Source organism: Pseudophryne corroboree, chromosome 3 (assembly GCF_028390025.1).
Source record: "Pseudophryne corroboree isolate aPseCor3 chromosome 3, aPseCor3.hap2, whole genome shotgun sequence".
NCBI classification, from domain to species: domain Eukaryota; kingdom Metazoa; phylum Chordata; class Amphibia; order Anura; family Myobatrachidae; genus Pseudophryne; species Pseudophryne corroboree.
The window spans coordinates 797,178,872-797,200,658 of record NC_086446.1 but is presented as its reverse complement, the minus strand read 5'-3'; the positions used below and the strand labels follow the sequence as shown (position 1 = coordinate 797,200,658).

Sequence of the window (21,787 nt, the reverse complement as noted above, 5' to 3'; positions counted from 1 at the left end):
AGTCACAGACTGTACAGTGAGATGAGAGGGAGCAGTCACAGACAGTACAGTGAGATGAGAGGGCGCAGTCACAGACAGTACAGTGAGGTGAGAGGGCACAGTCACAGAGTGTACAGTGAGGTGAGAGGGCGCAGTCACAGACAGTACAGTGAGATGAGAGGGAGCAGTCACAGACAGTACAGTGAGGTGAGAGGGCGCAGTCACAGACTGTACAGTGAGATGAGAGGGCGCAGTCACAGACTGTACAGTGAGATGAGAGGGCGCAGTCACAGACTGTACAGTGAGATGAGAGGGAGCAGTCACAGACAGTACAGTGAGATGAGAGGCCCAGTCACAGACAGTACAGTGAGATGAGAGGGAGCAGTCACAGACTGTACAGTGAGATGAGAGGGCGCAGTCACAGACAGTACAGTGAGATGAGAGGGCGCAGTCACAGACAGTACAGTGAGATGAGAGGGAGCAGTCACAGACTGTACAGTGAGATGAGAGGGAGCAGTCACAGACTGTACAGTGAGATGAGGGCGCAGTCACAGAGTGTACAGTGAGATGAGAGGGCGCAGTCACAGACTGTACAGTGAGATGAGAGGGCGCAGTCACAGACTGTACAGTGAGATGAGAGGGCGCAGTCACAGACTGTACAGTGAGATGAGAGGGCGCAGTCACAGACTGTACAGTGAGATGAGAGGGCGCAGTCACAGACTGTACAGTGAGGTGAGAGGGAGCAGTCACAGACTGTACAGTGAGATGAGAGGGAGCAGTCACAGACAGTACAGTGAGATGAGAGGGAGCAGTCACAGACAGTACAGTGAGGTGAGAGGGAGCAGTCACAGACTGTACAGTGAGGTGAGAGGGCGCAGTCACAGACTGTACAGTGAGATGAGAGGGAGCAGTCACAGACAGTACAGTGAGGTGAGAGGGAGCAGTCACAGACAGTACAGTGAGGTGAGAGGGAGCAGTCACAGACTGTACAGTGAGGTGAGAGGGAGCAGTCACAGACTGTACAGTGAGATGAGAGGGCGCAGTCACAGACAGTACAGTGAGATGAGAGGCCCAGTCACAGACTGTACAGTGAGATGAGAGGGAGCAGTCACAGACAGTACAGTGAGGTGAGAGGGCACAGTCACAGACAGTACAGTGAGATGAGAGGCCCAGTCACAGACAGTACAGTGAGGTGAGAGGGCACAGTCACAGACAGTACAGTGAGATGAGAGGGCGCAGTCACAGACTGTACAGTGAGATGAGAGGGCGCAGTCACAGACAGTACAGTGAGATGAGAGGGCGCAGTCACAGACTGTACAGTGAGGTGAGAGGGCGCAGTCACAGAGTGTACAGTGAGATGAGAGGGCGCAGTCACAGAGTGTACAGTGAGATGAGAGGGCGCAGTCACAGACTGTACAGTGAGATGAGAGGGCGCAGTCACAGACTGTACAGTGAGATGAGAGGGCGCAGTCACAGACTGTACAGTGAGATGAGAGGGCGCAGTCACAGACTGTACAGTGAGATGAGAGGGCGCAGTCACAGACAGTACAGTGAGATGAGAGGGAGCAGTCACAGACTGTACAGTGAGATGAGAGGGAGCAGTCACAGACTGTACAGTGAGATGAGGGCGCAGTCACAGAGTGTACAGTGAGATGAGAGGGCGCAGTCACAGAGTGTACAGTGAGATGAGAGGGCGCAGTCACAGACTGTACAGTGAGATGAGAGGGCGCAGTCACAGACTGTACAGTGAGATGAGAGGGCGCAGTCACAGACTGTACAGTGAGATGAGAGGGAGCAGTCACAGACAGTACAGTGAGATGAGAGGGCGCAGTCACAGACTGTACAGTGAGATGAGAGGGAGCAGTCACAGACTGTACAGTGAGATGAGAGGGCGCAGTCACAGACAGTACAGTGAGATGAGAGGGCGCAGTCACAGACAGTACAGTGAGATGAGAGGGAGCAGTCACAGACAGTACAGTGAGATGAGAGGGAGCAGTCACAGACTGTACAGTGAGATGAGAGGGCGCAGTCACAGAGTGTACAGTGAGATGAGAGGGAGCAGTCACAGACAGTACAGTGAGATGAGAGGGAGCAGTCACAGACTGTACAGTGAGATGAGAGGGAGCAGTCACAGACAGTACAGTGAGATGAGAGGGAGCAGTCACAGACAGTACAGTGAGGTGAGAGGGAGTAGTCACAGACAGTACAGTGAGATGAGAGGGAGCAGTCACAGACAGTACAGTGAGGTGAGAGGGCACAGTCACAGACAGTACAGTGAGATGAGAGGGCGCAGTCACAGACAGTACAGTGAGATGAGAGGGAGCAGTCACAGACAGTACAGTGAGATGAGAGGGAGCAGTCACAGACTGTACAGTGAGGTGAGAGGGAGCAGTCACAGACCGTACAGTGAGATGAGGGCGCAGTCACAGAGTGTACAGTGAGATGAGAGGGAGCAGTCACATACAGTACAGTGAGATGAGAGGGAGCAGTCACAGACAGTACAGTGAGATGAGAGGGCGCAGTCACAGACTGTACAGTGAGATGAGAGGGAGCAGTCACAGAGTGTACAGTGAGATGAGAGGGAGCAGTCACAGACAGTACAGTGAGATGAGAGGGAGCAGTCACAGACAGTACAGTGAGGTGAGAGGGCGCAGTCACAGACAGTACAGTGAGATGAGAGGGAGCAGTCACAGACAGTACAGTGAGATGAGAGGGAGCAGTCACAGACAGTACAGTGAGGTGAGAGGGCGCAGTCACAGACCGTACAGTGAGATGAGGGCGCAGTCACAGAGTGTACAGTGAGATGAGAGGGAGCAGTCACATACAGTACAGTGAGATGAGAGGGAGCAGTCACAGACAGTACAGTGAGATGAGAGGGCGCAGTCACAGACTGTACAGTGAGATGAGAGGGAGCAGTCACAGAGTGTACAGTGAGATGAGAGGGAGCAGTCACAGACAGTACAGTGAGATGAGAGGGAGCAGTCACAGACAGTACAGTGAGGTGAGAGGGCGCAGTCACAGACAGTACAGTGAGATGAGAGGGAGCAGTCACAGACAGTACAGTGAGATGAGAGGGAGCAGTCACAGACAGTACAGTGAGATGAGAGGGCGCAGTCACAGACAGTACAGTGAGATGAGAGGGAGCAGTCACAGACAGTACAGTGAGATGAGAGGGAGCAGTCACAGACAGTACAGTGAGATGAGGGCGCAGTCACAGAGTGTACAGTGAGATGAGAGGGAGCAGTCACAGACAGTACAGTGAGATGAGAGGGAGCAGTCACAGACAGTACAGTGAGATGAGAGGGAGCAGTCACAGACAGTACAGTGAGGTGAGAGGGCGCAGTCACAGACTGTACAGTGAGATGAGAGGGAGCAGTCACAGACTGTACAGTGAGGTGAGAGGGAGCAGTCACAGACTGTACAGTGAGATGAGAGGGAGCAGTCACAGACAGTACAGTGAGATGAGAGGGCGCAGTCACAGACCGTACAGTGAGATGAGAGGGAGCAGTCACAGACCGTACAGTGAGATGAGGGCGCAGTCACAGACTATACAGTGAGATGAGAGGGAGCAGTCACAGACAGTACAGTGAGATGAGAGGGAGCAGTCACAGACAGTACAGTGAGGTGAGAGGGCGCAGTCACAGACCGTACAGTGAGGTGAGAGGGAGCAGTCACAGACAGTACAGTGAGATGAGAGGGCGCAGTCACAGACAGTACAGTGAGGTGAGAGGGCGCAGTCACAGACAGTACAGTGAGGTGAGAGGGCGCAGTCACAGACTGTACAGTGAGATGAGAGGGCGCAGTCACAGACTGTACAGTGAGATGAGAGGGAGCAGTCACAGACAGTACAGTGAGATGAGAGGGCGCAGTCACAGACAGTACAGTGAGGTGAGAGGGCGCAGTCACAGACTGTACAGTGAGATGAGAGGGCGCAGTCACAGACTGTACAGTGAGATGAGAGGGAGCAGTCACAGACAGTACAGTGAGATGAGAGGGAGCAGTCACAGACTGTACAGTGAGGTGAGAGGGAGCAGTCACAGACTGTACAGTGAGGTGAGAGGGCGCAGTCACAGACTGTACAGTGAGATGAGAGGGAGCAGTCACAGACAGTACAGTGAGATGAGAGGGAGCAGTCACAGACTGTACAGTGAGATGAGAGGGAGCAGTCACAGAGTGTACAGTGAGATGAGAGGGAGCAGTCACAGACAGTACAGTGAGATGAGAGGGAGCAGTCACAGACAGTACAGTGAGGTGAGAGGGCGCAGTCACAGACTGTACAGTGAGGTGAGAGGGAGCAGTCACAGACTGTACAGTGAGGTGAGAGGGAGCAGTCACAGACAGTAAAGTGAGATGAGAGGGAGCAGTCACAGACAGTACAGTGAGGTGAGAGGGAGCAGTCACAGACAGTACAGTGAGATGAGAGGGAGCAGTCACAGACTGTACAGTGAGATGAGAGGGAGCAGTCACAGACTGTACAGTGAGATGAGAGGGAGCAGTCACAGACAGTACAGTGAGATGAGAGGGCGCAGTCACAGACAGTACAGTGAGGTGAGAGGGCACAGTCACAGAGTGTACAGTGAGGTGAGAGGGCGCAGTCACAGACAGTACAGTGAGATGAGAGGGAGCAGTCACAGACAGTACAGTGAGGTGAGAGGGCGCAGTCACAGACTGTACAGTGAGATGAGAGGGCGCAGTCACAGACTGTACAGTGAGATGAGAGGGCGCAGTCACAGACTGTACAGTGAGATGAGAGGGCGCAGTCACAGACTGTACAGTGAGATGAGAGGGCGCAGTCACAGACTGTACAGTGAGATGAGAGGGAGCAGTCACAGACTGTACAGTGAGATGAGAGGGCGCAGTCACAGACTGTACAGTGAGATGAGAGGGAGCAGTCACAGACAGTACAGTGAGATGAGAGGGCGCAGTCACAGACAGTACAGTGAGGTGAGAGGGCGCAGTCATAGACTGTACAGTGAGATGAGAGGGAGCAGTCACAGACTGTACAGTGAGATGAGAGGGAGCAGTCACAGACAGTACAGTGAGATGAGAGGCCCAGTCACAGACAGTACAGTGAGATGAGAGGGAGCAGTCACAGACAGTACAGTGAGGTGAGAGGGAGCAGTCACAGACTGTACAGTGAGATGAGATGGTGCAGTCACAGACAGTACAGTGAGATGAGAGGGAGCAGTCACAGACAGTACAGTGAGATGAGAGGGAGCAGTCACAGACTGTACAGTGAGAAGAGAGGGAGCAGTCACAGACAGTACAGTGAGATGAGAGGGAGCAGTCACAGACTGTACAGTGAGATGAGAGGGAGCAGTCACAGACAGTACAGTGAGATGAGAGGGCGCAGTCACAGACAGTACAGTGAGATGAGAGGGCGCAGTCACAGACAGTACAGTGAGATGAGAGGGCGCAGTCACAGACAGTACAGTGAGATGAGAGGGAGCAGTCACAGACTGTACAGTGAGAAGAGAGGGAGCAGTCACAGACAGTACAGTGAGGTGAGAGGGAGCAGTCACAGACAGTACAGTGAGATGAGAGGGCGCAGTCACAGACAGTACAGTGAGGTGAGAGGGAGCAGTCACAGACTGTACAGTGAGATGAGAGGGAGCAGTCACAGACAGTACAGTGAGATGAGAGGGAGCAGTCACAGACAGTACAGTGAGATGAGAGGGCGCAGTCACAGACTGTACAGTGAGATGAGAGGGAGCAGTCACAGACAGTACAGTGAGATGAGAGGGCGCAGTCACAGACAGTACAGTGAGGTGAGAGGGCGCAGTCATAGACTGTACAGTGAGATGAGAGGGAGCAGTCACAGACTGTACAGTGAGATGAGAGGGAGCAGTCACAGACAGTACAGTGAGATGAGAGGCCCAGTCACAGACAGTACAGTGAGATGAGAGGGAGCAGTCACAGACTGTACAGTGAGATGAGAGGGAGCAGTCACAGACAGTACAGTGAGATGAGAGGGAGCAGTCACAGACTGTACAGTGAGATGAGAGGGAGCAGTCACAGACAGTACAGTGAGATGAGAGGGCGCAGTCACAGACAGTACAGTGAGATGAGAGGGAGCAGTCACAGACTGTACAGTGAGAAGAGAGGGAGCAGTCACAGACAGTACAGTGAGGTGAGAGGGAGCAGTCACAGACAGTACAGTGAGATGAGAGGGCGCAGTCACAGACAGTACAGTGAGGTGAGAGGGAGCAGTCACAGACTGTACAGTGAGATGAGAGGGAGCAGTCACAGACAGTACAGTGAGATGAGAGGGAGCAGTCACAGACAGTACAGTGAGATGAGAGGGCGCAGTCACAGACTGTACAGTGAGATGAGAGGGAGCAGTCACAGACAGTACAGTGAGATGAGAGGGCGCAGTCACAGACAGTACAGTGAGGTGAGAGGGCGCAGTCATAGACTGTACAGTGAGATGAGAGGGAGCAGTCACAGACTGTACAGTGAGATGAGAGGGAGCAGTCACAGACAGTACAGTGAGATGAGAGGCCCAGTCACAGACAGTACAGTGAGATGAGAGGGAGCAGTCACAGACTGTACAGTGAGATGAGAGGGAGCAGTCACAGACAGTACAGTGAGATGAGAGGGAGCAGTCACAGACTGTACAGTGAGATGAGAGGGAGCAGTCACAGACAGTACAGTGAGGTGAGAGGGCGCAGTCACAGACAGTACAGTGAGGTGAGAGGGAGCAGTCACAGACTGTACAGTGAGGTGAGAGGGAGCAGTCACAGACAGTACAGTGAGATGAGAGGGCGCAGTCACAGACAGTACAGTGAGGTAAGAGGGAGCAGTCACAGACAGTACAGTGAGATGAGAGGGCGCAGTCACAGACAGTACAGTGAGGTGAGAGGGAGCAGTCACAGACAGTACAGTGAGGTGAGAGGGAGCAGTCACAGACAGTACAGTGAGATGAGAGGGCGCAGTCACAGAGTGTACAGTGAGATGAGAGGGCGCAGTCACAGACAGTACAGTGAGGTGAGAGGGAGCAGTCACAGACAGTACAGTGAGGTGAGAGGGAGCAGTCACAGACAGTACAGTGAGATGAGAGGGCGCAGTCACAGAGTGTACAGTGAGATGAGAGGGAGCAGTCACAGAGTGTACAGTGAGATGAGAGGGAGCAGTCACAGACAGTACAGTGAGATGAGAGGGAGCAGTCACAGACTGTACAGTGAGGTGAGAGGGCGCAGTCACAGACAGTACAGTGAGGTGAGAGGGAGCAGTCACAGACTGTACAGTGAGATGAGATGGTGCAGTCACAGACAGTACAGTGAGATGAGAGGGAGCAGTCACAGACAGTACAGTGAGATGAGAGGGAGCAGTCACAGACAGTACAGTGAGGTGAGAGGGAGCAGTCACAGACAGTACAGTGAGATGAGAGGGAGCAGTCACAGAGTGTACAGTGAGATGAGAGGGCGCAGTCACAGACAGTACAGTGAGATGAGAGGGCGCAGTCACAGACTGTACAGTGAGATGAGAGGGAGCAGTCACAGACAGTACAGTGAGATGAGAGGGAGCAGTCACAGACAGTACAGTGAGATGAGAGGGCGCAGTCACAGACTGTACAGTGAGATGAGAGGGAGCAGTCACAGACAGTACAGTGAGATGAGAGGGCGCAGTCACAGACTGTACAGTGAGATGAGAGGGAGCAGTCACAGACAGTACAGTGAGATGAGAGGGAGCAGTCACAGACAGTACAGTGAGATGAGAGGGAGCAGTCACAGACAGTACAGTGAGATGAGAGGGAGCAGTCACAGACTGTACAGTGAGGTGAGAGGGCGCAGTCACAGACAGTACAGTGAGATGAGAGGGAGCAGTCACAGACTGTACAGTGAGATGAGAGGGAGCAGTCATAGACTGTACAGTGAGATGAGAGGGCGCAGTCACAGACTGTACAGTGAGGTGAGAGGGCGCAGTCACAGAGTGTACAGTGAGATGAGAGGGCGCAGTCACAGACAGTACAGTGAGATGAGAGGGAGCAGTCACAGACAGTACAGTGAGATGAGAGGGCGCAGTCACAGACAGTACAGTGAGATGAGAGGGAGCAGTCACAGACTGTACAGTGAGATGAGAGGGAGCAGTCACAGACAGTACAGTGAGATGAGAGGGAGCAGTCACAGACTGTACAGTGAGATGAGATGGTGCAGTCACAGACAGTACAGTGAGATGAGAGGGAGCAGTCACAGACAGTACAGTGAGATGAGAGGGAGCAGTCACAGACAGTACAGTGAGATGAGAGGGCGCAGTCACAGACTGTACAGTGAGATGAGAGGGAGCAGTCACAGACAGTACAGTGAGATGAGAGGGAGCAGTCACAGACAGTACAGTGAGGTGAGAGGGAGCAGTCACAGACAGTACAGTGAGATGAGAGGGAGCAGTCACAGACAGTACAGTGAGATGAGAGGGAGCAGTCACAGACAGTACAGTGAGATGAGAGGGAGCAGTCACAGACAGTACAGTGAGATGAGAGGGAGCAGTCACAGACAGTACAGTGAGATGAGAGGGAGCAGTCACAGACTGTACAGTGAGATGAGAGGGAGCAGTCACAGACTGTACAGTGAGATGAGAGGGCGCAGTCACAGACTGTACAGTGAGGTGAGAGGGCGCAGTCACAGAGTGTACAGTGAGATGAGAGGGCGCAGTCACAGACAGTACAGTGAGATGAGAGGGAGCAGTCACAGACAGTACAGTGAGGTGAGAGGGAGCAGTCACAGACAGTACAGTGAGGTGAGAGGGAGCAGTCACAGACAGTACAGTGAGGTGAGAGGGAGCAGTCACAGACAGTACAGTGAGATGAGAGGGAGCAGTCACAGACAGTACAGTGAGATGAGAGGGAGCAGTCACAGACAGTACAGTGAGATGAGAGGGAGCAGTCACAGACAGTACAGTGAGATGAGAGGGAGCAGTCACAGACTGTACAGTGAGATGAGAGGGAGCAGTCACAGACTGTACAGTGAGATGAGAGGGCGCAGTCACAGACTGTACAGTGAGGTGAGAGGGCGCAGTCACAGAGTGTACAGTGAGATGAGAGGGCGCAGTCACAGACAGTACAGTGAGATGAGAGGGAGCAGTCACAGACAGTACAGTGAGATGAGAGGGCGCAGTCACAGACAGTACAGTGAGATGAGAGGGAGCAGTCACAGACTGTACAGTGAGATGAGAGGGAGCAGTCACAGACAGTACAGTGAGATGAGAGGGAGCAGTCACAGACTGTACAGTGAGATGAGATGGTGCAGTCACAGACAGTACAGTGAGATGAGAGGGAGCAGTCACAGACAGTACAGTGAGATGAGAGGGAGCAGTCACAGACAGTACAGTGAGATGAGAGGGAGCAGTCACAGACTGTACAGTGAGATGAGATGGTGCAGTCACAGACAGTACAGTGAGATGAGAGGGAGCAGTCACAGACAGTACAGTGAGATGAGAGGGAGCAGTCACAGACAGTACAGTGAGATGAGAGGGAGCAGTCACAGACAGTACAGTGAGATGAGAGGGCGCAGTCACAGACTGTACAGTGAGATGAGAGGGAGCAGTCACAGACAGTACAGTGAGATGAGAGGGAGCAGTCACAGACAGTACAGTGAGATGAGAGGGAGCAGTCACAGACAGTACAGTGAGATGAGAGGGAGCAGTCACAGACTGTACAGTGAGGTGAGAGGGCGCAGTCACAGACTGTACAGTGAGATGAGAGGGAGCAGTCACAGACAGTACAGTGAGATGAGAGGGAGCAGTCACAGACAGTACAGTGAGGTGAGAGGGAGCAGTCACAGACAGTACAGTGAGATGAGAGGGAGCAGTCACAGACAGTACAGTGAGATGAGAGGGAGCAGTCACAGACAGTACAGTGAGATGAGAGGGAGCAGTCACAGACAGTACAGTGAGATGAGAGGGAGCAGTCACAGACAGTACAGTGAGATGAGAGGGAGCAGTCACAGACTGTACAGTGAGATGAGAGGGAGCAGTCACAGACTGTACAGTGAGATGAGAGGGCGCAGTCACAGACTGTACAGTGAGGTGAGAGGGCGCAGTCACAGACAGTACAGTGAGATGAGAGGGCGCAGTCACAGACAGTACAGTGAGATGAGAGGGAGCAGTCACAGACTGTACAGTGAGATGAGAGGGAGCAGTCACAGACAGTACAGTGAGATGAGAGGGCGCAGTCACAGACAGTACAGTGAGATGAGAGGGCGCAGTCACAGACTGTACAGTGAGATGAGAGGGCGCAGTCACAGACAGTACAGTGAGATGAGAGGGAGCAGTCACAGACAGTACAGTGAGATGAGAGGGCGCAGTCACAGACAGTACAGTGAGATGAGAGGGAGCAGTCACAGACTGTACAGTGAGATGAGAGGGAGCAGTCACAGACAGTACAGTGAGATGAGAGGGCGCAGTCACAGACCGTACAGTGAGATGAGAGGGAGCAGTCACAGACCGTACAGTGAGATGAGAGGGCGCAGTCACAGACAGTACAGTGAGATGAGAGGGCGCAGTCACAGACCGTACAGTGAGATGAGAGGGCGCAGTCACAGACAGTACAGTGAGATGAGAGGGCGCAGTCACAGACAGTACAGTGAGGTGAGAGGGAGCAGTCACAGACAGTACAGTGAGATGAGAGGGCGCAGTCACAGAGTGTACAGTGAGGTGAGAGGGCGCAGTCACAGACAGTACAGTGAGATGAGAGGGCGCAGTCACAGACCGTACAGTGAGATGAGAGGGCGCAGTCACAGACAGTACAGTGAGATGAGAGGGCGCAGTCACAGACAGTACAGTGAGGTGAGAGGGAGCAGTCACAGACAGTACAGTGAGATGAGAGGGCGCAGTCACAGACCGTACAGTGAGATGAGAGGGCGCAGTCACAGACAGTACAGTGAGATGAGAGGGCGCAGTCACAGACAGTACAGTGAGGTGAGAGGGAGCAGTCACAGACAGTACAGTGAGATGAGAGGGCGCAGTCACAGAGTGTACAGTGAGGTGAGAGGGCGCAGTCACAGACAGTACAGTGAGATGAGAGGGCGCAGTCACAGACCGTACAGTGAGATGAGAGGGCGCAGTCACAGACAGTACAGTGAGATGAGAGGGCGCAGTCACAGACAGTACAGTGAGGTGAGAGGGAGCAGTCACAGACAGTACAGTGAGGTGAGAGGGCGCAGTGACAGATTGTACAATGAGATTAGAGATTGCAGTGAAAAACTGAATGCAGTGAGATTAAAGGAAGCAGCAGTACTGTGTACAGTGAGGTTGGAGAAAGCAGTGATATAATGTACAGTGAGATTAGAGGGTGCAAAATAGTGTGGGTGCAGGGACATACTGTTCAGTAACATTAGAAGGTGGTGACATTGGGGGTCATTCCGAGTTGATCGCTCAATAGCTGTTTTTAGCAGTCGTGCAAATGCATAATCGCCGCCCACCAGGGAGTGTATTTTCGCTTTGCAAGTGTGCGAACGCCTGTGAAGCCGAGCTCTGCAAAAACATTTTGTGCAGTTTCTGAGTAGGTGTGAACTTACTCAGCCCTGTCTGGTCCCGGAAACGACGTCAGACACCCGCCCTGCAAAGGCTTGGACACGCCTGCGTTTTTCCAACCTCTCCCAGAAAACGGTCAGTTGACACCCACAAACGCCCTCTTCCTGTCAATCTCCTTGCGATCGGCTGTGCAAATGGATTCTTCGTTAAATCCATCGCACAGCAACGAACCGATTTGTACCCGTACAACGAACCTGCGCGTTGCAGTGCATGCGCAGTACCGACTTGAACGCTGCGCTGCGAAAAACGGCAGCGTGCGATCAGGTCGGAATGACACCCAATGTACAGTGAGATTAGAGAAGGTGAAGAATGTGGGAGCAGTGGCATACTGTACAGTGGGATTGAAAAGTACAGTAACACTGTACAGTGAGGTTAGAGGGTGCAGTGACATACTGTACAGTGATGTTAGAGAGTGCAGTGACAGATTGTACAGTGATGTTAGGGGGTGCAATGATATACTGCACAGCAATATTAGGGGTACAGTGATATAATGTACAGTGAAAAGAGGGGGCAGTGATAACATAATGCTACCCCTATCCCCAACCACTAACCTTAGCGCTAATTTCAACCATAACGTTTACCCTAACACCAACCAGTAAGTGAGATGAGAGGGTAAAGTGCCATATACTGTACAGTGAGATGAGAGGTTGCAGTGCCATATACTGTGCAGTGAGAGGAGATGGTGCAGTGACAGAAGGTGCATTGAGAGGAAAGGGTGCAGTACCATATACTGTGCAGTGAGATGAGAGGGTGCAGTGCATATGTTGTACAGTGAGAAGAGAGGGTGCAGTGCCATACGCTGTACAGTGAGAAGAGAGGGTGCAGTGCCATATGCTGTACAGTGAGAAGAGAGGGTGCAGTGCCATATACTGTACAGTGAGAAAAGAGGGTGCAGTGCTATATACTGTACAGTGAGAAGAGAGGTTGCAGTGCCATATACTGTGCAGTGAGAGGAGATGGTGCAGTGACAGAAGGGGCAGTGAGAGGAAAGGGTGCAGTACCATATACTGTACAGTGAGATGACAGGGTGCAGTGCATATGCTGTACAGTGAGGAGACGGTGCAGTGCCATACGCTGTACAGTGAGAAGAGAGGGTGCAGTGCCATACGCTGTACAGTGAGAAGAGAGGGTGCAGTGCCACATGCTGTACAGTGAGAAGAGAGGGTGCAGTGCCACATGCTGTACAGTGAGAAGAGAGGGTGCAGTGCCATATGCTGTACAGTGAGAAGAGAGGGTGCAGTGCCATATACTGTACAGTGAGAGGAGAGGGTGCAGTGCCATACACTGTACAGTGAGAGGAGACGGTGCAGTGCCATACGCTGTACAGTGAGAAGAGAGGGTGCAGTGCCATATGCTGTACAGTGAGAAGAGAGGGTGCAGTGCCACATGCTGTACAGTGAGAAGAGAGGGTGCAGTGCCACATGCTGTACAGTGAGAAGAGAGGGTGCAGTGCCATATGCTGTACAGTGAGAAGAGAGGGTGCAGTGCCATATGCTGTACAGTGAGAGGAGAGGGTGCAGTGCCATATACTGTACAGTGAGAGGAGAGGGTGCAGTGCCATATACTGTACAGTGAGAGGAGAGGGTGCAGTGCCATATACTGTACAGTGAGAAGAGAGGTTGCAGTGCCATATACTGTGCAGTGAGAGGAGATGGTGCAGTGACAGAAGGGGCAGTGAGAGGAAAGGGTGCAGTACCATATACTGTACAGTGAGAGGAAAGGGTGCAGTACCATATACTGTACAGTGAGAAGAGAGGGAGCAGTGCCATACGCTGTACAGTGAGAAGAGAGGGTGCAGTGCCACATGCTGTACAGTGAGAAGAGAGGGTGCAGTGCCACATGCTGTACAGTGAGAAGAGAGGGTGCAGTGCCATATGCTGTACAGTGAGAAGAGAGGGTGCAGTGCCATATACTGTACAGTGAGAGGAGAGGGTGCAGTGCCATATACTGTACAGTGAGGAGAGAGGGTGCAGTGCCATATACTGTACAGTGAGGAGAGAGGGTGCAGTGCCATATACTGTACAGTGAGGAGAGAGGGTGCAGTGCCATATACTGTACAGTGAGGAGAGAGGGTGCAGTGACATATACTGTACAGTGAGGAGAGAGGGTGCAGTGACATATACTGTACAGTGAGAGGAGAGGGTGCAGTGACATATACTGTACAGTGAGAAGAGTGTGCAGTGATATATACTGTATAGTGAGAAGAGAGAGTGCAGTGACGTATACTGTACAGTGAGATGGGAGGGTGTAGTGCCATATAATGTACAGTGAGAGGAGAGGGTGCAGTGACATATACTGTACAGTGAGAAGAGAGTGCAGTGCGATATACTGTATAGTGAGGAGAGGGTGCAGTGACATACTGTACAGTGAGATGAGAGGGTGCCGTGCGATATACTGTACAGTGAGAGGAGAGGGTGCCGTGCGATATACTGTACAGTGAGAGGACAGGGTGCAGTGCGATATACTGTACAGTGAGAGGAGAGGGTGCAGTGGCATATACTGTACAGTGAGAGGAGAGGGTGCAGTGGCATATACTGTACAGTGAGGAGAGAGGGTGCAGTGACATGTGCTGTACAGTGAGGAGAGAGTGCAGTGCGTTATACTGCATAGTGAGAGGAGAGGGTGCAGGGACATATACTATACACTGAGATAGATGAGAGGGTGTAGTGCCATTTAATGTACAGTGAGAGGAGAGGGTGCAGTGGTATATACTGTACAGTGAGAGGAGAGGGTGCAGTGGCATATACTGTACAGTGAAAGGAGAGGGTGCAGTGGCATATACTGTACAGTGAAAGGAGAGGGTGCAGTGGCATATACTGTACAGTGAGAGGGTGCAGTGGTATATACTGTACAGTGAGAGCAGATGGTGCAGTGGTATATACTGTACAGTGAGAGCAGAGGGCGCAGTGCCATATACTGTACAGTGAGAGGAGAGGCCGCTGAGACAGACTGTACAGTGACATGAGAGGGAGCTGCAGGAAGTCACTGCATAACATACAGTGGTTGGTACAGTTGCAGGCAGGGGAGTTGGTTGTGCAGGACAATGCACAGGAGGTGTATAATCCTGTGGGAAGCTGGATGTGTATACGAGCAGTGTTGCCCCACAGGCATGCTGGAGCTGGGCAGAGTGCTGCAATCACCCTGGCAGCTGTGAATGATGGGGCAGGAAGTTTGTGGCCTGCAGGTCAGGGATGAGGTAACCAGCAGGGCCTGGCCTGCAGGGCAGGAATGAGGTAACTGTGTGGGGGAGGTCTCCTTGTTCTCTCAGGATGTGGAAGGATAAGAGGTGAGTGAGCAATGTCTCAGGATTGCAGGGGGGGAGGAGGAGGAAGACTGCCCCCCTCCCTCCCCAGCTGGGAATCATTAGCTGGGGGTAACAGAGACATCTACACACAACATGGAGGAAAGAGACAGTCCCCCACAATATGCAGATACACACCAAAGGGACAGCTACACACTGTACATTGTGGAAGAACAGCAGAAGAGACAGCTCCCCACACAAACAGGACAATAGACAGTCATCTGCAATATGCAACAGGGGAGAAGAGACAGCTCCCAGGGTAGTGTGCATCAGAGGGGCAACTACTAATACCCTCCACAGGGTGTGAGACAATATGGGGGCGCACTCACTGTATATCAGCTGGGGAAGAGAGACCCTTCAACAGACACCTTCAGCAGAGACAGCCAGTAATAGGTACACAGGGAAGAAAGAGACAGCCATTGATAGGTGCACAGAGAGCAAAGAGACAGCCATTGATAGGTGCACAGAGAGCAAAGAGACAGCCATTGATAGGTGCACAGAGAGCAAAGAGACAGCCATTGATAGGTGCACAGAAAGGAAAGAGACAGCCATTGATAGGTGCACAGAGAGCAAAGAGACAGCCATTGATAGGTGCACAGAAAGGAAAGAGACAGCCATTGTCAGAGATGAAGGAAATTGGATTGTAACAAAGAGTAGCAGAGACTGCTGCAGTAACTGGCTAGAGACATAGGTGGTGAGAGATCTAGCAAACAAAAGAGACTGCTGGAGACATCTGGGCAGCACAGGAGAGCTCCAGCGGTGGCAGAGGCAGCTGGCTGTAATGAGATCACAGGGCAGCGGTCACGCGTGGGGTCCCCACTAACCCAAGGAGCTGCCCCTCTACCCACCACTGTGGCTTCTCCTCCCATAGACATTCACACACACAGGAGACAGACAGTGAGTGTCTCTTACCTCTGAATAGCAGAGACTGACTGCCAGCAGCAGCAGGGACCGAGAGACTGCCTGAGACAGCCCAGGGGGAGTGGAGAGGGCGAGGCTAGCAGGGAGTGTGTCACTCTATCGGTATGTGCACTGTGGTCACTCTACTACTAGGTGTGCACTCTAATCTGTAAATCTGCATTGCTCTCTCTCTGTGCATGACTGTCTCTCTTTCTGTGCATGACTGTCTCTCTCTGTGCATGGCTGTCTCTGCATACCTGCCTGTATTAGACAGCCCTGTTCAGAGTGTCTGTCTGTCTCTCCTCTGCATTATTATCTCTCAGCCTTTCCTCACATAGAAAGTGCTTTGCTGTCTAATTTACTGACAGTGTGTGTGATTGCATGAGATGAGACAGTCTGCTAGAGCCTGTCTGTCTCTTTAATATTTAAGGGGACATTTACTAAGCAGTGATAAGAGGGGAGAAGTGAGCCAGTGGAGAAGTGCCCATGGCAACCAATCAGCACTGAAGTAAAATCTATACTTTGCATACTATAAAATTATACAGAGCTGCTGATTGGTTGATGGGGCAACTTCTCAGCTGGCTCACTTCTCCGCTCTTATCACTGCTTAGTAAATGTCCCCCTTAGAGTGTAAGCTCCCTGTCTCTTGGAAGGTTGCCAGTGACTGCTGCTGGCTCTGTTGCACAGGAACTACACATTGTGTAGCAGATTGTATCTAGTATTGTGTGTTTACAGTGATAAGTGTGTCCACACCTAGAGTACACACTGGGCTGCACTGTACAGCAGACCTGTGACCAGCAGCGCTATGTCGGCACTGCACTTAGAGCCTAACTCAGACCTGATCGCTCACTAGGGGTTTTCTGCAGCGCTGCGATCAGATAGTCGCCGCCCATAGGGGAGTGTATTTTCGCATGTGCGGCCGAGCGCTACAAAAAAACTTTGTGCAGTTTCTGAGTTGCCCAAAACTTACTCAGCCGCTGCGGTCACTTCAGCCTGTCCGGGCCCGGAAGTGACATCAGACACCCGCCCTGCAAACGCCTGGACACGCCTGCGTTTTTCCAAACACTCCCAGAAAACGGTCAGTTCACACCCACAGACGCCCTCTTCCTGTCATTCTCCTTGCGATTCTTTGTAATAGCCATCACACAGCAACAATCCGCTTTGTACCTGTGCGATGCGCCTACGCATTGCGGTGCATACGCACGCGTAGTTCTGACCTGATCGCAGCATAGCGAAAAACGCTAGCGAGCGATGAGGTCTGAATTACCCCCTTAGTTATAAGGTTAGTTGCAGACCTGTGACCAGCAGCACTATAGGGGCACTGCACTTAGTTATAGGGTTAGTTGCAGACCTGTGACAGACAGCGCTATAGGGGCACTGCACTTAGTTATAGGGTTAGTTGCAGGCCTGTGACAGACAGCGCTATAGGGGCACTGCACTTAGTTATAGGGTTAGTTGCAGACCTGTGACAGACAGCGCTATAGGGGCACTGCACTTAGTTATAGGGTTAGTTGCAGGCCTGTGACAGACAGCGCTATAGGGGCACTGCACTTGGGCCCTCATTCCGAGTTGTTCGCTCGGTATTTTTCATCGCATCGCAGTGAAAATCCGCTTAGTACGCATGCGCAATGTTCGCACTGCGACTGCGCCAAGTAACTTTACTATGAAGAAAGTATTTTTACTCACGGCTTTTTCTTCGCTCCGGCGATCGTAATGTGATTGACAGGAAATGGGTGTTACTGGGCGGATACACGGCGTTTCAGGGGCGTGTGGCTGAAAACGCTACCGTTTCCGGAAAAAACGCAGGAGTGGCCGGGGAAACGGTGGGAGTGCCTGGGCGAACGCTGGGTGTGTTTGTGACGTCAACCAGGAACGACAAGCACTGAAATGATCGCACAGGCAGAGTAAGTCTGGAGCTACTCTGAAACTGCTAACTCGTTTGTAATCGCAATATTGCGCGTACGTCGGTCGCAATTTTAAGAAGCTAAGATTCACTCCCAGTAGGCGGCGGCTTAGCGTGTGTAACTCTGCTACATTCGCCTTGCGAGCGAACAACTCGGAATGAGGGCCTTAGTTATAGGGTTAGTTGCAGACCTGTGACAGACAGCGCTATAGGGGCACTGCACTTAGTTATAGGGTTAGTTGCAGGCCTGTGACATGCAGCACTATAAAGGCACTGCACTTAGTTATAGGGTTAGTTGCAGACCTGTGACAGCGCTATAGGGGCACTGCACTTAGTTATAGGGTTAGTTGCAGACCTGTGACATGCAGCACTATAGCGCCACTGCACTTAGTTATAGGGTTAGTTGCAGACCTGTGACAGACAGCGCTATAGGGGCACTGCACTTAGTTATAGGGTTAGTTGCAGACCTGTGACAGACAGCGCTATAGGGGCACTGCACTTAGTTATAGGGTTAGTTGCAGACCTGTGACAGACAGCGCTATAGGGGCACTGCACTTAGTTATAGGGTTAGTTGCAGACCTGTGACCAGCAGCGCTATAGGGGCACTGCACTTAATTATAGGATTAGTTGCAGACCTGTGACAGCCAGCGCTATAGGGGCACTGCACATAGTTATAGGGTTAGTTGCAGGTCTATGACATGCAGCACTATAGGGGCACTGCACGTATTTATAGGGTAAGTTGCAGGCCTGTGACATGCAGCACTATAGGGACACTGCACTTAGTTATAGGGTTAGTTGCAGGCCTGTGACATGCAGCACTATATGGACACTGCACTTAGTTATAGGGTTAGTTGCAGACCTGTGACAGACAGCACTATAGCGACACTGCACTTAGTTATAGAATTAGTTGCAGGCCTGTGACAGACAGCACTATAGGGGCACTGCACTTAGTTATAGTGTTAGTTGCAGGCCTGTAGCATGCAGCACTATAGGGGCACTGCACTTAGTTATAGGGTTAGTTGCAGACCTGTGACAGACAGCACTATAGGGTATAGGGGCACTGCACTTAGTTATAGGGTTAGTTGCAGACCTGTGAGCAGCAGCGCTATAGCGGCACTGCACTTAGTTATAGGGTTAGTTGCAGACCTGTGACCAGCAGCGCTATAGGGGCACTGCACTTAGTTATAGGGTTAGTTGCAGACCTGTGACAGACAGCACTATAGCGACACTGCACTTAGTTATAGGGTTAGTTGCAGACCTGTGACATGCAGCACTAGGGTATAGGGGCACTGCACTTAGTTATAGGGTTAGTTGCAGACCTGTGACCAGCAGCGCTATAGGGGCACTGCACTTCATTATAGGATTGGTTGCAGACCTGTGACAGCCAGCGCTATAGGGGCACTGCACATAGTTATAGGGTTAGTTGCAGGCCTATGACATGCAGCACTATAGGGGCACTGCACTTAGTTATAGGGTTAGTTGCAGGCCTGTGACAGACAGCATTATAGGGGCACTGCACTTAGTTATAGGGTTAGTTGCAGGCCTGTGACATGCAGCACTATAGGGACACTGCACTTAGTTATAGGGTTAGTTGCAGACCTGTGACAGACAGCACTATAGCGACACTGCACTTAGTTATAGGGTTAGTTGCAGGCCTGTGACAGACAGCACTATAGGGGCACTGCACTTAGTTATAGGGTTAGTTGCAGGCCTGTAGCATGCAGCACTATAGGGGCACTGCACTTAGTTATAGGGTTAGTTGCAGGCCTGTGACATGCAGCACTAGGGTATAGGGGCACTGCACTTAGTTATAGGGTTAGTTGCAGACCTGTGACATGCAGCGCTATAGCGGCACTGAACTTAGTTATAGGGTTAGTTGCAGACCTGTGACCAGCAGCGCTATAGGGGCACTGCACTTAGTTATAGGGTTAGTTGCAGGCCTGTAACAGACAGCACTATAGGGTATAGGGGCACTGCACTTAGTTATAGGGTTAGTTGCAGACCTGTGAGCAGCAGCGCTATAGCGGCACTGAACTTAGTTATAGGGTTAGTTGCAGACCTGTGACCAGCAGCGCTATAGGGGCACTGCACTTAGTTTTAGGGTTAGTTGCAGGCCTGTGGCATGCAGCACTATAGGGGCACTGCACTTAGTTATAGGGTTAGTTGCAGGCCTGTGACAGACAGCACCATAGGGTATAGGGGCACTGCACTTAGTAATAGGGTTAGTTGCAGGCCTGTGACAGACAGCATTATAGGGGCACTGCACTTAGTTATAGGGTTAGTTGCAGACCTGTGACAGTGAGCACTATAGGGGCACTACACTTAGTTATAGGGTTAGTTGCAGGCCTGTGACAGTGAGCACTATAGGGGCACTACACTTAGTTATAGGGTTAGTTGCAGACCTGTGACCAGCAGCGCTATAGGGGCACTGCACTTAATTATAGGATTAGTTGCAGACCTGTGACAGCCAGCGCTATAGGGGCACTGCACATAGTTATAGGGTTAGTTGCAGGCCTATGACATGCAGCACTATAGGGGCACTGCACTTAGTTATAGGGTTAGTTGCAGGCCTGTGACAGACAGCATTATAGGGGCACTGCACGTATTTATAGGGTTAGTTGCAGGCCTGTGACATGCAGCACTATAGGGACACTGCACTTAGTTATAGGGTTAGTTGCAGGCCTGTGACATGCAGCACTATAGGGACACTGCACTTAGTTATAGGGTTAGTTGCAGACCTGTGACAGACAGCACTATAGCGACACTGCACTTAGTTATAGGGTTAGTTGCAGGCCTGTGACAGACAGCACTATAGGGGCACTGCACTTAGCTATAGGGTTAGTTGCAGGCCTGTAGCATGCAGCACTATAGAGGCACTGCACTTAGTTATAGGGTTAGTTGCAGGCCTGTGACAGACAGCACCATAGGGTATAGGGGCACTGCACTTAGTTATAGTGTTAGTTGCAGACCTGTGACATGCAGCACTAGGGTTTAGGGGCACTGCACTTAGTTATAGGGTTAGTTGCAGACCTGTGACAGACAGCACTATAGGGTATAGGGGCACTGCACTTAGTTATAGGGTTAGTTGCAGACCTGTGAGCAGCAGCGCTATAGCGGCACTGCACTTAGTTATAGGGTTAGTTGCAGACCTGTGACCAGCAGCGCTATAGGGGCACTGCACTTAGTTTTAGGGTTAGTTGCAGGCCTGTGGCATGCAGCACTATAGGGGCACTGCACTTAGTTATAGGGTTAGTTGCAGGCCTGTTACAGTGAGCACTATAGGGGCACTACACTTAGTTATAGGGTTAGTTGCAGGCCTGTGACAGTGAGCACTATAGGGGCACTACACTTAGTTATAGGGTTAGTTGCAGACCTGTGACAGACAGTACTATAGGGGCACTGCACTTAGTTATAGGGTTAGTTGCAGACCTGTGACAGACAGTACTATAGGGGCACTGCACTTAGTTATAGGGTTAGTTGCAGACCTGTGACAGACAGTACTATAGGGTATAGGGGCTCCGCACTAAGGGTGTGTACACACGGTGAGATCCTTGCTATGCCCGATTTTCACTTGCGATTTTCCTTGAACTTCCCGGAGCCCAGAGAGCACAGATTTTGAGTAACTTTTCTTGAGATATGGACTATGTGTACTTACGATTTTGGCTTATGTGAGATTTTGGCTTATGTGAGATGTCATTGACATATGAGATGAACTGGATAGTACACCGATCTAGCAAGGATTGACTTGCCTGCACAGTCTATCTTTTCTTGCGATGCCGACCTGGCGGGACCGTGCATCGGGATCGAATCGGGATCGCAAGGTGACTTTCACCTTGCGATCTGCACTAACTTTTCTTGCGATTTTGACTATATAGTAAAAATGGTAAGAAAACATCTCACCGTGTGTACACACCCTAAGTTTCAGGGTTGTTGCTTCAGTAAAAGAATTTGGAATATTTGCAGGTTTCAGACGTGACGAATAAGTGACTGCTCCTGTCTGTGGATAGGGGAAAGAAATGTGACTGTCTCAGTTATGTTGTGCTTCCCTTGCAGTCTCTTCCCGTCTCATTGTGACCTCACGCTGTCGGTTCTCTTTGCCCATAAAAGGAACAAAAGCAAAAAGCAGGAAATGAGCAGACATGCCAGGAGGGACCCCCCCCCCCCCCCCCACCGCT

The 21,787-nt window shown here is 51.5% G+C and overlaps 1 protein-coding gene across 2 annotated transcripts in view; it reads right to left on the bottom strand.

Moving 5' to 3' along the window:
- The window catches only part of ZYX (zyxin), an 81,499-nt gene extending 65,630 nt beyond the window's left edge, over window positions 1–15,869 (bottom strand). Inside the window, exon 1 of one of the 2 annotated variants that reach the window (XM_063962675.1) lies at window positions 15,722–15,869. The gene's annotated coding sequence lies outside the window, so the exon portion shown is untranslated. Of the gene's footprint in view, window positions 1–15,138; window positions 15,240–15,721 lie in introns of those variants that run through there. The other variant, XM_063962677.1, reaches the window with a different exon arrangement.
- Between the last annotated feature and the right edge of the window lie 5,918 nt (window positions 15,870–21,787).